Source organism: Myotis myotis, unplaced genomic scaffold, assembly GCF_014108235.1.
Source record: "Myotis myotis isolate mMyoMyo1 unplaced genomic scaffold, mMyoMyo1.p scaffold_m19_p_16, whole genome shotgun sequence".
NCBI classification, from domain to species: Eukaryota; Metazoa; Chordata; class Mammalia; order Chiroptera; family Vespertilionidae; genus Myotis; species Myotis myotis.
Genome location: NW_023416320.1, coordinates 16,058,804 through 16,070,955, shown reverse-complemented (window position 1 = coordinate 16,070,955; position 12,152 = coordinate 16,058,804). Strand labels below are relative to the sequence as shown.

Here is a 12,152-nt window from a genome sequence, read left to right as displayed (position 1 = left end):
GAAAGAAAGAAAGAAAGAGAGAGAGAGAAAGAGAGGAAGGAAGGAAGAAAGAGGCGAAATATCATTTCCAAATAGCATACACTACCACCCAGAAGTTAATTCCTTCCCAAATCCTTTTCTTCAGCCACACTAACCCAACCTTAGCCTTGCTCATACATACAACAAAAGTTCCTCTTTTTGCTCCACATACTGCAGCCACTTATCTTTCATCTCCAGTGGAATGAGTTATTTTTCAAAACAACATAGTCACTGTAATAAAATGGCCATGGGGTTAGGTTAGCACAGAACATTTCTGTGAAGAATAGACCTACTTTGTTCTTGTCTATTATGTAACCAACATTCATTTTCAAAGCTTTAAGTTTACATTTTAAATATCTAAGCAAAAAAATTCAAAAAATGGTTTCTTTATCTATTTTGTTCTTATTTTTAAATCACCCTTATCCCTTTCTAATTGAAAATGAGCAGATCTCAGGGGTAGAAGGCATTTTCTTTTTCTGAACCCTTTCACTATAGGAAGAGTTTGGTTCTTAGAAGAGCTATGAACTCAGATCTTCAACTGCTACTCAGTATCTGTATGATCTTAGGTAGGAATCTTACATTTCAAAGCCCCAATTTCCTCCTGGGAGTAATAATGACAACCTTGACTAACATCGTTTGCTGGGACAAGCAAATGGAATGCATGTGTGAGAAAGTTTTCTTTAAATGGTAAAGCCCTTGTTTCAATACTTCTGCTGTGACTTGTTCTCATTCAGCCTTTTGTTCATGGAACAAGAAATATTTCTAGAGTACTTACAATGTGTCAGGTGTTATGCTTACTGTGGTAAATAAGAGCATCTATTAATACTTGTACAGAATTAGAAAGAGAAAGTGATTGCTGTCTTTCAGTTCTAGCACATTTTATATGGAGACAACTATGAGCTGGAAAATTAGCAAAGGATACAAAAAAAAGTACTTGTATGAAAGAAATGAAGAATGTAAATATGTTATAATATAAAAGGAGATGAAAGTTTTGACAGAGTGAACAGCATGAAATATATTCAAGGAACACCAGACTTGCTCCATCTTGATTATGGTAATACCATACGGAGCCAAATTATATAGGGCATTGAAAATCAAGTTTAAAAATATAGATTTTATTTTAGCAGGAAGTTGAGACTTTGACATTTTGGGGCATAATAATGATATGATCAGAAGTAGGACTTGCAGATGGTTGTGTGAGTTGCTCAGGGAACTCTTTCCCCAGTGAAATAAACATTTAATTTATGAAAAGTATAAATAATAATTTTCAAAAAAAAAACCACTTGTGCCTGGAAATTTTAAGCCGGGAAATATTTATTTAAAGAAATCTACTAACTCTTTGCAAGAACAGTGAGAGCCCGTAGCATCTGAGTTACAATCTTCTCCCTCCCTTTCCCTTGATCAATGTAATGGAAGCTCTATTCCAGGCAGCCTTGGCCAAGAAGATGGGGCTCCCTCTCCCACCCACTCTTAGTCTAGGTCTACAAATTCACCTCAGGAAACTCATTCCCCCAGCCTGTGTTGCGAAACTCTTCCAGGCCAACACAGCTCAGAGGGCTGGGACTTGCTTCCCCTACCCTGCCCTCACTCATAGGGCAGAAGCTCTACCCTAGATGTGGTAGGCCAAGAAGACCAGGTCCCAATGCCCCACCCCAGCTCACTCAAGCTAAAAGAACCCAGGGCTGCCTCCCCACCCAGTACTCTCCACTGGGAGAACAGGTGTCTTTGTGGAAGGACAGGCCAGTCCCAGCTCCAGTGCTGTGGAATAAAAGTTCTACCCAACAGGTGTGGGGTAGGTAGCCATAAGATCAGAGGGCTCTGAAGTTCTCTGTTTCTCTAAGGAAACAGACTTCACTAGAACAAATTGTGGGGAAGTTCATGCCCTGAAGATGTTATCACAAACATTGGTGACTTTGGTGGCAAGCAATTGAGAGAAAAATTGATGGCTCCGTGATACTAATAGCAATAAGCAAAATGGTAGAATAGCTGAAAGTTAAACAGAAAGAGAAAAAGAGTTAGCTAAGAGGAGCCCTGATGGGGTGTACCAAGCCTCAAGGGCTGGCAATCCCTAGGAAGGGGCCGGACATTAATTGGCTAAAAGAGTGGAGCAATTTATGCCCAAGGGCATTGTCAAAAACTGTAGAGCAATCAGTTTGCAACTGTTAGTGGAAACCAGCAGTTGAAGGTTATGATGAGGATCCTCACAACTGCCCTCAGTTTCCAAATTCACTAGGATAACTCTGAGGATTCAGCATACAGTTGTGCTCAGGGCTATGATTTATTGCAACGAAAGGCGACAAAGTAAAATCAGCGAAGACAAAAGGTGAATGAGGTGAGGCCCAGAGGAAACCAGGTGCAAGCTTCCAAGAGGCCCTTCCCAGTGGAGTCACACGGGATGCATAAACCCTCCAGCCACATGTTCACATAACACGTGAGAAGTTGTCTAACGGGAAAGCTCATTAGAGCCTTTGGTTTTTATTGGAGACTGGGCACCCAGACTCTCTGCTCAGGATGTACAAAAATTCTAGAATCCCACAGGAGAGCAGGAGTTCAGCATCAACCACATTCTTTGTGCAAGCAGATTAGGCACAGCAAGCCATTCTGATCAGTTCTACAAATGGTGGGAGTTCCTGGATGTGAATTACATCACAACAAAGCTGTTACAAAAAATAGTCATCAAAGCCTACAGATTCCCAAAGTCATGCTGATGTAGTAGACATCAAGGTAATGTCAAAGCACTTGACTAGAAACAGAAGTTTCATGGAGGTTATTATTAAAGTTTGAAAAGTTTTTGCATGGCGGTGATCCAGTGTTGGTAAACAGAATAAAATGATTAAATTGTGTTAATCTCTATATCTGAGAAGGAGCCAAAAAAACCCCTCTATTCTTCTCACCCAAATAGATGGACTATGATGCCCAAATCTCTCTCCTCTCAGAGAATGGGGAAGTGGAACTGTAGTCCTCCCAGAGGGGCTTCCTCAGGGTGGAGACAGAAGGAGGAGTCCCTGGACAGTGAATCCCAGGAGTCAACCCAGCTAAGGGCTGAGAGATCCCGAAGTCCAACTAACCAAAGAGCTATGGGGTGGGAATGGAGAGGAATCTCCAGACTCAAGAGCCAAACATTGTGAAGCTAAGAATAACAAATCCAAGTTAATAGAAGAGGTCTGGGTCAACTGCCTATAACTTTATTGTCGTCTAAAAGTTTTTACATGCAAACCACAGCTATTGAAGTAGGAGGCAGAATTGGTCCTTTGCTCATTCAACAAGCAGACATATCTTGTACCCTGCTCTGAACACTGCACTGTATGTGAAATGAGATGTGGAGCCCTCAGACACACCAATGTATTGTTAAAAAGGAAAATAACCTTTGAGACTTAGGAGGGACCCCGGGGATCTCTAACATTATTGCTGTTGTTTTTAAAAGGAAGTGAAAAAGGATACCGAATATTTCTTGCATGATGTCCCAGCAAAAAAATTTGTACACCTAGTTTGTAAAAAAAAAAAAAAAAAAGGGAAGATTAAATGAACTGTGGGAATAAAGCTCTTTTGACCTGGTGGCTTATCTAAGCAGAAAGTCGCTTCCCTTGATGGTAGTTGAGATGGCTTGTTTGTACTCATTTGATCCCTGGACTCTTTACCCTGCCCCCAACTCCCATTTGCCTGAAAATAGTTAAAAGGCAAAGCAGTAAATCAGGAAGTCTGCAAACACAGCAGGGTTCAGTTTACAGTACAGCAGGGTGAGGGTTGAAAACTGAAGTCGTCTAATTTCATTTTCAAAGCTGAACATCTAATGCTGGATTATCATTAATGACAGACAGCATGGTGTCAAAGGGTTGTGTCGGGTTCCAGACCTTTTCATGCTTTAAATTCCTATGTTTAATCAAAGGTTAACCAAATCATTGCTGGTAGCAAACTGCTGCTGCAGGGTACCGTGGGTGGCCGGCCTCTGCCACTGACTCAGCCATCGCTGATAAGGAAAATAATATTCTTAGGGTTCACATGTATACGTTCCTAGGTGTTTACCACTTTACAAAAACTGTAACAGCCAGCCCCTGAGAAACTGGGGCTGGTGAGGCTAAGCCAGTGGTTCTCAACCTTGGCTGCACATTAGAATCACCTGGGAATCTTTTTAAAATTCTGATTTCTGGGCCTCATCCTCTGGAAATTCTGTTTCTTTTTACTAATGACGAGGCCCAGGAATCAGGATTTTAACAAGATTCCCAGGTGATTCTAATGTGCAGCCAAGGTTGAGAACCACTGGGCTAAGCCATTGATCTTTAATTGAGGGTTAATTTAAATATTAGAATACATGCTTATTGATTTGTTAATTTATTTGTTTGGTCAAACAAACAAAAATGTGTCCAACACTTTCTTTTTTTTTTTCTTCCTTCGCAGGCCTTACTTCAGCTCTTTCTCCAAGTTACCAATAACTTTAAGGAGCTTCCACTTAAGCTCTTTGCTGGGCCTTCACAGACTCGAGAGAAGGCGGACCTGTCTGCAGGTGCATCTGAGCTGAAGGCAGGGAGGAAACCTGGGCTGGTTTATGCATATGTAGGCCAGGGATTTAGGAGTTTGAATTAACTTGAAGTGGCAAGAACAAAAGAAGATGAAATATTTCTAAATAAATACATAGCTGGAGGCTTTTAAACTTTTTTTTATAGGTAGAGAGGCCATCAGCAGTGGTTATCAGACCTCAGAATTCATAAATCGCCTGGGGGCTTGTTGGAAATGTAGATCCCACTGTTAATCCACCCCCTCATTTACATATGCAGACGTGGGGCGGGGGAGGCGGAGCCTCGTGCCCCAGGGCACCTTCAGGTCAGCAGAAGTGGGAGTGGAATCCTGGTGGCTGACTCTCCGTGTGGGTAAGTACTCAGAGCTGAGAGCAACAAGACTCCTGTTCTTAATCCTCACAGACACATAAACTGATTTTTCAGTTCATTGTGATAACTGTTATATCAGCAGGATAAACAAAGGGCTTCGGGACGGTAGGCCAGAGGAACTGCTTGCCGCAGCCTCGGGATGTTGAGGGTGGACTTGAAAAGAAAGCGAGGGGTTTACCGAAGTGAGCCAAGTGTAGTCTAGACAAGATTGTGGGAACGATCACACAAACCCAGGGATGTTTTACAGAGTTTGGTGTGGTCTGGAGACGCAGCAAACTGTGCATGTGTCTACAGCCCGTGGGTGCTCAGGGCTGGGATTGGGTTGCAGGCCAGGGCTGAAACGGGCTGGGGAAGTAAATTAGAAATAGACCTTGAAGAACCTTGGGTGCTGTTCTAAGGCAGTGGTTCTCAACCTTGGCTGCACATTAGAATCACCTGGGAATCTTTTAAAAATCCTAATTTCTGGGCCTCATCCTCCGGAAATTCTGTTTCTTTGTTATGGGGTGGGGCCACAACATTAATAACAAAGAAACAGAATTTCCAGAGGATGAGGCTCAGAAATCAGGATTTTAAAAAGATTCCCAGGTGATTCTAATGTGCAGCCAAGGTTGAGAACCACTGTTCTAAGGAGTTACCACTTCATCCTGCAGGTGAGTAGTTAGTTCTCTGCTTTAGCACGCATGAGAATCACCTGGATGGCGCTTTAAACACAGACTGCGGGGCTGCACCTGCAGTGTTTCTTATTGAGCTGACTGGGGTGGGACGCTAGAAAGGGCATTCCTAGCAAGCTCCCCCGTGATGGCGATGCTGCTGGTCAGGGGACCAACTTTGCAAACCACTGCTGTCCTAATAGAGAGCCAGAAGCAGTTTTAAAAAATAAAGAACCTCATGATAGCATTTAAATTGTGTTTTTTTAAAATATATTTTATTGATTTTTTTACAGAGAGGAAGGGAGAGGGATAGAGAGTTAGAAACATCGATGAGAGAGAAACATCAATTCAGCTGCATCCTGCACACTCTTACTGGGGATGTGCCCACAACCAAGGTACATGCCCTTGACCAGAATCGAACCTGGGACCTTTCAGTCTGCAGGCCGATGCTCTATCCACTGAGCCAAACTGGCTAGGGCTTAAACTGGGTTTTAATTTATTTATTTTATTTTTTAAATATATTTTATTGATTTTTTACAGAGAGGAAGGGGGAGAGATAGAGAGTTAGAAACATCGATGAGAGAGAAACATCGATCAGCTGCCTCCTGCACATCTCCTACTGGGGATGTGCCCGCAACCCAGGTACATGCCGTTGACCGGAATCGAACCCGGGACCCTTCAGTCCGCAGGCTGACGCTCTATCCACTGAGCCAAACCGGTTTTGGCTGGGTTTTAATTTAAATTAAAATCCAAGGTGGGAGGGAGAAATTAGGATATGCAGGGAAATGAGAGGCCACACTATAGATTGATTGCCATTGACCATGAGCAGCATTCTGCGCTAAGAGCTCAATGTTTAGCTTTCATTTAACGATACAATGACCAAGTCTTAAGCATAAGGCTTTCACACGACTGGACTGGACGTTAGAACTGCAGCTACTAGCCTCGGGAGAAGAAGAAGAGGGGCAGATGGTGCTCCTTCCTGCAGGGACCCCTGTTGGCTGCTGGGGAAATGAAGGAGTTTCTGCACAGCTGGCTCTTGGTCAGCTCTGGCGTGGGAAAGGAACACGCCTCCTCCTCCAGTGCTTCTAGGCTGCCTTGGTTTTCTAAATCAGCAACATCAGCAGCTCCAGACCTCACCTTCCAAAGGTAACGGCCAGTCGCTTAGCTTAAAACTGGGAACACCTCACCCCAGCTTTCCAAGTCCTCCGTCCAGATAACTTCAGTTCCCACAACCTCTACACAGCTCTTGAGAGCCTGGTTATTTTACCAGACCCCCTTACTCCATCTGCATGTAATTTCTCATACCAGCAATGCCTTTCTCCTTCCCTGTCAAGACAAGTCTTACCCATCCTTCAAAGCTCGGCCCGAGTCCTCTTCCTTAACCCTTCTGGTATTTTTCTAGCCTGCACTGATCCTGCAAATGGTGAAATTCTGTAACTGCAATTGACTTCTAACTCACAATTTACTCCTCAACTGCGCATATTTCCGACTCTGCTCAATGTTTCTTCGCCGGTGGTAGTTTCTCAGCCAGACCGCCCACACCTCAAAGCCATCATCTGTGCTACCCAGGAAATTAGCAAAGTGCTCTGCGCAGAATAAGGGAATTAGATTCTCAAGTGCCGATTCATACTATCAGTCCACAATGTCAGTGAAAGCAAGGGAAATTCAACCCTGAAGCAAACCTGTGTTTCTAGCAGCACAGAAAGGTATTGTAACAAATTACCTAAAATTAAAAAGCAGAGTAACCTGAACATAAGAAATGTTTATATGCTTGCCCATTTGCCCATCCTCACTGTGCTTGGTCTATGATAACATCTCTATTTTGTTTGCTTGTCCCAATTTTTGTAAGCATAGTTTTAAGCTTCTAAGTTGAGAACCCCTGGCCATAGGAAGAGGCAGATTAGTATAGATACAGAATCTTGAAACTCCAGACTCCAGCAAGGTACCCTCCACACTCCCACCTCAGCCTTCCACACTTTGTTTCTGGGACCAGCTCCAACTTGGCTTGACTCCTGGATTACGTGGTGCCCAGACCTCGCTCTCCCTGGCAGACCCCACACTCTCCCAGCTACAGCAGCATCGTTTGGCCGATGCAGATCATTCCCAGATCTACCTTGCTAAGCCAACCGTACAACTCCTGTCCAGACCTACATTTGCAGCTTTCAGATGTTTTTTCCCACATGTTTCACAGCCTGCGAATCTATCATCATACAGACTGACAAAATGCTTGCTATTTTCCCCAAGCCCACGCTCCTATCTTGCTTGTCTTCATTGGTAGTACAAGCTTCACGCCTCTGCAGTTCTTATAGGCAGCCGACGTGGGGCACCTTGTAAGAATTCCTCTTGGTTCGGTCTTTGTCCATAATGATTAAAACATAGTCACATTTACCGTAAAAGGTGAAACCTGTGTCCTGCTATTCACATGGAGGAGTTATGGTAACACAGGCCTCCCTTTTCTTTTGTCCATTTAATTTGGATTGTTTTTTATGTCCACACTAAATGTGGTTGTCAGAGATTCTAACATGATTGACTCACACACACACACCATTTCTCTACAGAATATTATAAATGCTTAAACATGCCTGGCTTTGAAGTTGGCCACATGTGTAGCCTTATTTATATGCTTTGTCTTCTTCCTTCTCACTCCTGGAATCAAGGGAGACATTGGTTTACCCTCAGCTCTTTCATTCTCTTTAATTAGCTCTATACTTTCTCTTATGACATCCTGAAATATGGTACAATCGCTTTCTTGAGTTAGAAATTATTTTAGGGCTCCTTGTCCTTCAAATACTAAGGATTGACTAAAGTAGCCCCCTTATAACATCAATAATAAAAGGACCAGGAGGCATATTAATTTCTAACTTTCCATTAACAATCAACCTAGGTTAACAATGCATTAATTTATTTAGATTCTGCAGGGCATAAAAAAAAAGAATCATGGTCCAAACTTTGAAGGAATACCGTGAAATAACTGGAGAATGGATAGTGGCAAATTGGTTTTTCTTCCTACTTCTTTTTGTCTCCTAGCATCTATCATGGTCTTTGATGCACGATAAGTACTAAATGGGTATTTGTAGAATGGATGAATTAACATGAAAATAATGCATAAAAAACAGTAGCTTATGGAGGCGTTCCTACTGGTTCCAAAGTAGGCCCTGTTCTCAGTTTACTGGTAGTATGCTATAGTTTAAATTCTATGTTTTGAAAACAACATTGAGGATGTAGCTGAAATACAACATGTAAACTCCATTTTGGAAATCTTGTTAATTTATGTTTCATTTAAGTGGAATGGAATTTCTAATTAATTTCCCAGAGTCTTGTCAAAAGGGTGGCATTGATTACATGGTTTTATTTATACTCTGGAATCTCTCTAATGTTTCAATTCAGCTTGAAAGCAGGGTCATGAATCTGTCCTTGAGTAAGTATAACACAAAATTGCTATCATAAGATAACTTTAGTATTCACATTAAAAATAAAAATAACATCGAAGTCATTTTAGGTAGACAGTTTGCAATGGCTCCCTTGAGTCCCCTTAAATAATTTTACATCCTGATATATCTGAAACTTTGATTGATGCATTGATAAATGCTTTCTTCTGTTTTAGATAGCGAAGAAACCATTGACTAAAACTAGGGCCAAGTTTTGCCTTTAAAATGTCTTCCAGTGAATATCAGACTATAGCAAAGCCTAATCCATACTTGAAGGCACATCACAAATATTGCACTGACCATAAATCCTGACTTTATGTCCAGATCTTACAATGACAACTCTGCTTTCAAACAGTTATATTACTGGCGAGATCTCTCTGAAGACTGACTGCAGTGAATTCCATTAACCTGTGAATAAGAAGCCCCACCTCTTTTTTTCCAGGGCTGCAAGTGTCATGATAAGGGATGGAATATGTCCATAACCCGCTCTGTAGGTTTCCTGTCTTAGGTGTCTGGATCTGATCACATCTCAGGTAATAATTTTGTCTTATAATTACTTAAGGTGAATCATTTGGAAACAGGAATAGCCACCGTGACTCTGAAATAATATTTAAAGTTACTTGGAACTCAAACAAATGCATTAATTTCCGACTTTTTTAATTAATGCCAATCCCAAGAAAACCAACTGAAGTTAGTTGATTTTGAGCACTTCCTTGATTGTTCATGTTATTAGTCTTTGCCTCAAATGATTTTTTTCCTAAGTGAACATAGAGCCTAATCCAGATTTCAGGAATGAAATACACAAAATCTTTCTCCGCATCAGTTCTCTTATTAAGAAATTAGAGTTTCTCCTTCACCACAAATGCATTATTCCTGAGAATAGCTGGTTCCATTGCCACTCAAATGCTGTCCTACTCTGGGCATGAGCCGTTGACTCAGCCTTACCTTTGTGGTCCATATACTTGATTCCAAGAGTCTTCGCCTCTGCCTTTAATGCCTTTCCTTTCACTTTCCTCAAAGTAAAAAAAGATCTTTTCTGACAGTCTCAACTCCAGGGTGCCACTCACTTTATTTGAATTTCCTGACCCCTTTAGCTATTTGTATTACTCTTTATTTCATGTGTCACTGGCCTGTCTCTCATTCTCAGAAAGGCAGAAACAAGTGGCTTTTTCCTTGGTATTTCACCCAGAGACAGCTGTAGTACTCAGTATACAGTAGATGCTTCACACATGCTTGATGTATAAAGGGGCATCAAAGCAATTCGGGAAACCTCTCAATAGTTTTCCTGCCCCCTCACAAACCCTTTCTTTGTTAACACTCCAAACCAACTGTTTGTTAAAAAAAACAAACAGTAACATGAATCATTATTAGATTCTCCACTCTCCTTTCTGATCAGCATTTGCAATAGGAATGCAGACATTTGGGGGGGGGGGGGGAATGGGCGCAGGGAAGAGAAATTGAGGAAAATGATTCATCCTCAGGCTGATGATTCAGAATGAGTCTTATTGGTTAACAATCATAATTTATTATGTAGTTCTGATATAATACAAAAAGAGAATTTTTAGTTTAGATATAGCTTGAAATAAATTACTCTCTTTGTAAAATTGTAAAAGCAAACAGTGCCTGCTTGGTGCTATGTGATAGATTTTTCTAGCCAAGTCATTTCTGAAATATCTAAATATGGGGACGTCAAGTTACTCTTCAGGAAGCCTGGTAGCAAAGCAGAAGCAGGCTGTTGAATTAAATGGAGCTGAAACTAGAGCTTCCTGCCGGACACCTGTTAATCACTGAAATAAAAGGCCAATTCAAAGAAGTAACACAACACTGTTGGTTGTCAAAAACTGCTTGAGTTACCACAAATTCACTTATGACTCTCTTGGGAACACCAGTGCTGTGAAAGCTATAGAATTAGAAACTGCCCCCAAATTCTGCCCAGTAGAGAATGCAAACATTTCACTCAAATGGCACTTGTTTGTCAAATGAGCAAAGGCAGGGAAATTGATGAGGGTACTAATTATTTTTGAAAGAGCCAGAGAGGAGTGGAGACTATTCAAAGACTTCATAATGAAGTGAGAAGCTAGGGAGTGGATTTTCCCGGACTTTGAAAGGCTGCAGATTCACAGACAGCAGAGCTGGTGAGCAGGGCGGGGCTTTCTCAATTAGAAACAGGTTCTCTTCTATTGCAATCCTCCTATTTCCCTTGGGATTACAGCAGTTGGAAAACAGTATTTTTTGAATTTGAAATTTTTCATTTTCTTTCCAACACTGAATATCTATGCATCATAGGAGGATATAGACCATAACCACTTTGACTAATCTTTTGTCTCCCTAGGTTTTATGAAAATTAATGTGCGGGTTTTTTTTTCTCTCCTAAATGCCAAAAAGGAACATTATGATAGTTCAACTGGTGAAGCCTTTCAGGGAAGGTTCAACTACTCACTACTTAAGCTAGCTATGCAAATGAGCAATCCTGGGCCAAAAAGTTATTCTGGATGTAAACAAGGCCACTTGAAATTTGGTTTTAAGCAGCAGATACATGCCTGTATCAAAGTTATAGTCAAAAAGTTCAAGAAGAGGGTAAAAGGGCTAAATGGTGATGGATGGAGAATTGTCCTGGGGTGGTGAGCACACAATACAATATACAGATGATATATTATAGAATTGTACACCCGACTCCTATATAATTGTATTAACCAATGTCACCCCAATAAATTCAATTTAAAAAGTTCAGAAAGAGAATAAATTCTCAATAAAATTCTTGGGAAATCAAGTGACATGACTAGTGTTTAGGATGGAAACTATTTAAATGTGTGCTGGAGTAGGATGAACTATTTGATACTACACTTGATCTTAGCCAAAAGGCCAAGAAGTGATAGGATGAGCTATTTGATATCCATAAAATCATACCAATGAGATAGCAAAAATTTTTCGATTAAAGTTTACTGTCTATAGAGCACTGTTGTAGTTCTATGACAACTTTTACTTGCTCTAAAATTGCTTATAATAATTCAGTAGTATCATAAAAAATGTTTAATTTAAGACACAGAGATGCCATGTGAAAGATTGTCAATCCAATTCTTCATGCTGAGATGGTGAAGAAAATTGATGGTAATTAAACATGCACAGTTGCTTGTGTTGCCTAAGTTTAGAAACATTCCTACTGGTTGAGTTGT

The 12,152-nt window shown here is 41.1% G+C and overlaps 1 pseudogene; it reads right to left on the bottom strand.

The window, feature by feature from the left end:
- Positions 1–11,765: 11,765 nt before the first annotated feature.
- On the bottom strand, positions 11,766–11,853 carry LOC118671053 (annotated as a pseudogene).
- Between the last annotated feature and the right edge of the window lie 299 nt (positions 11,854–12,152).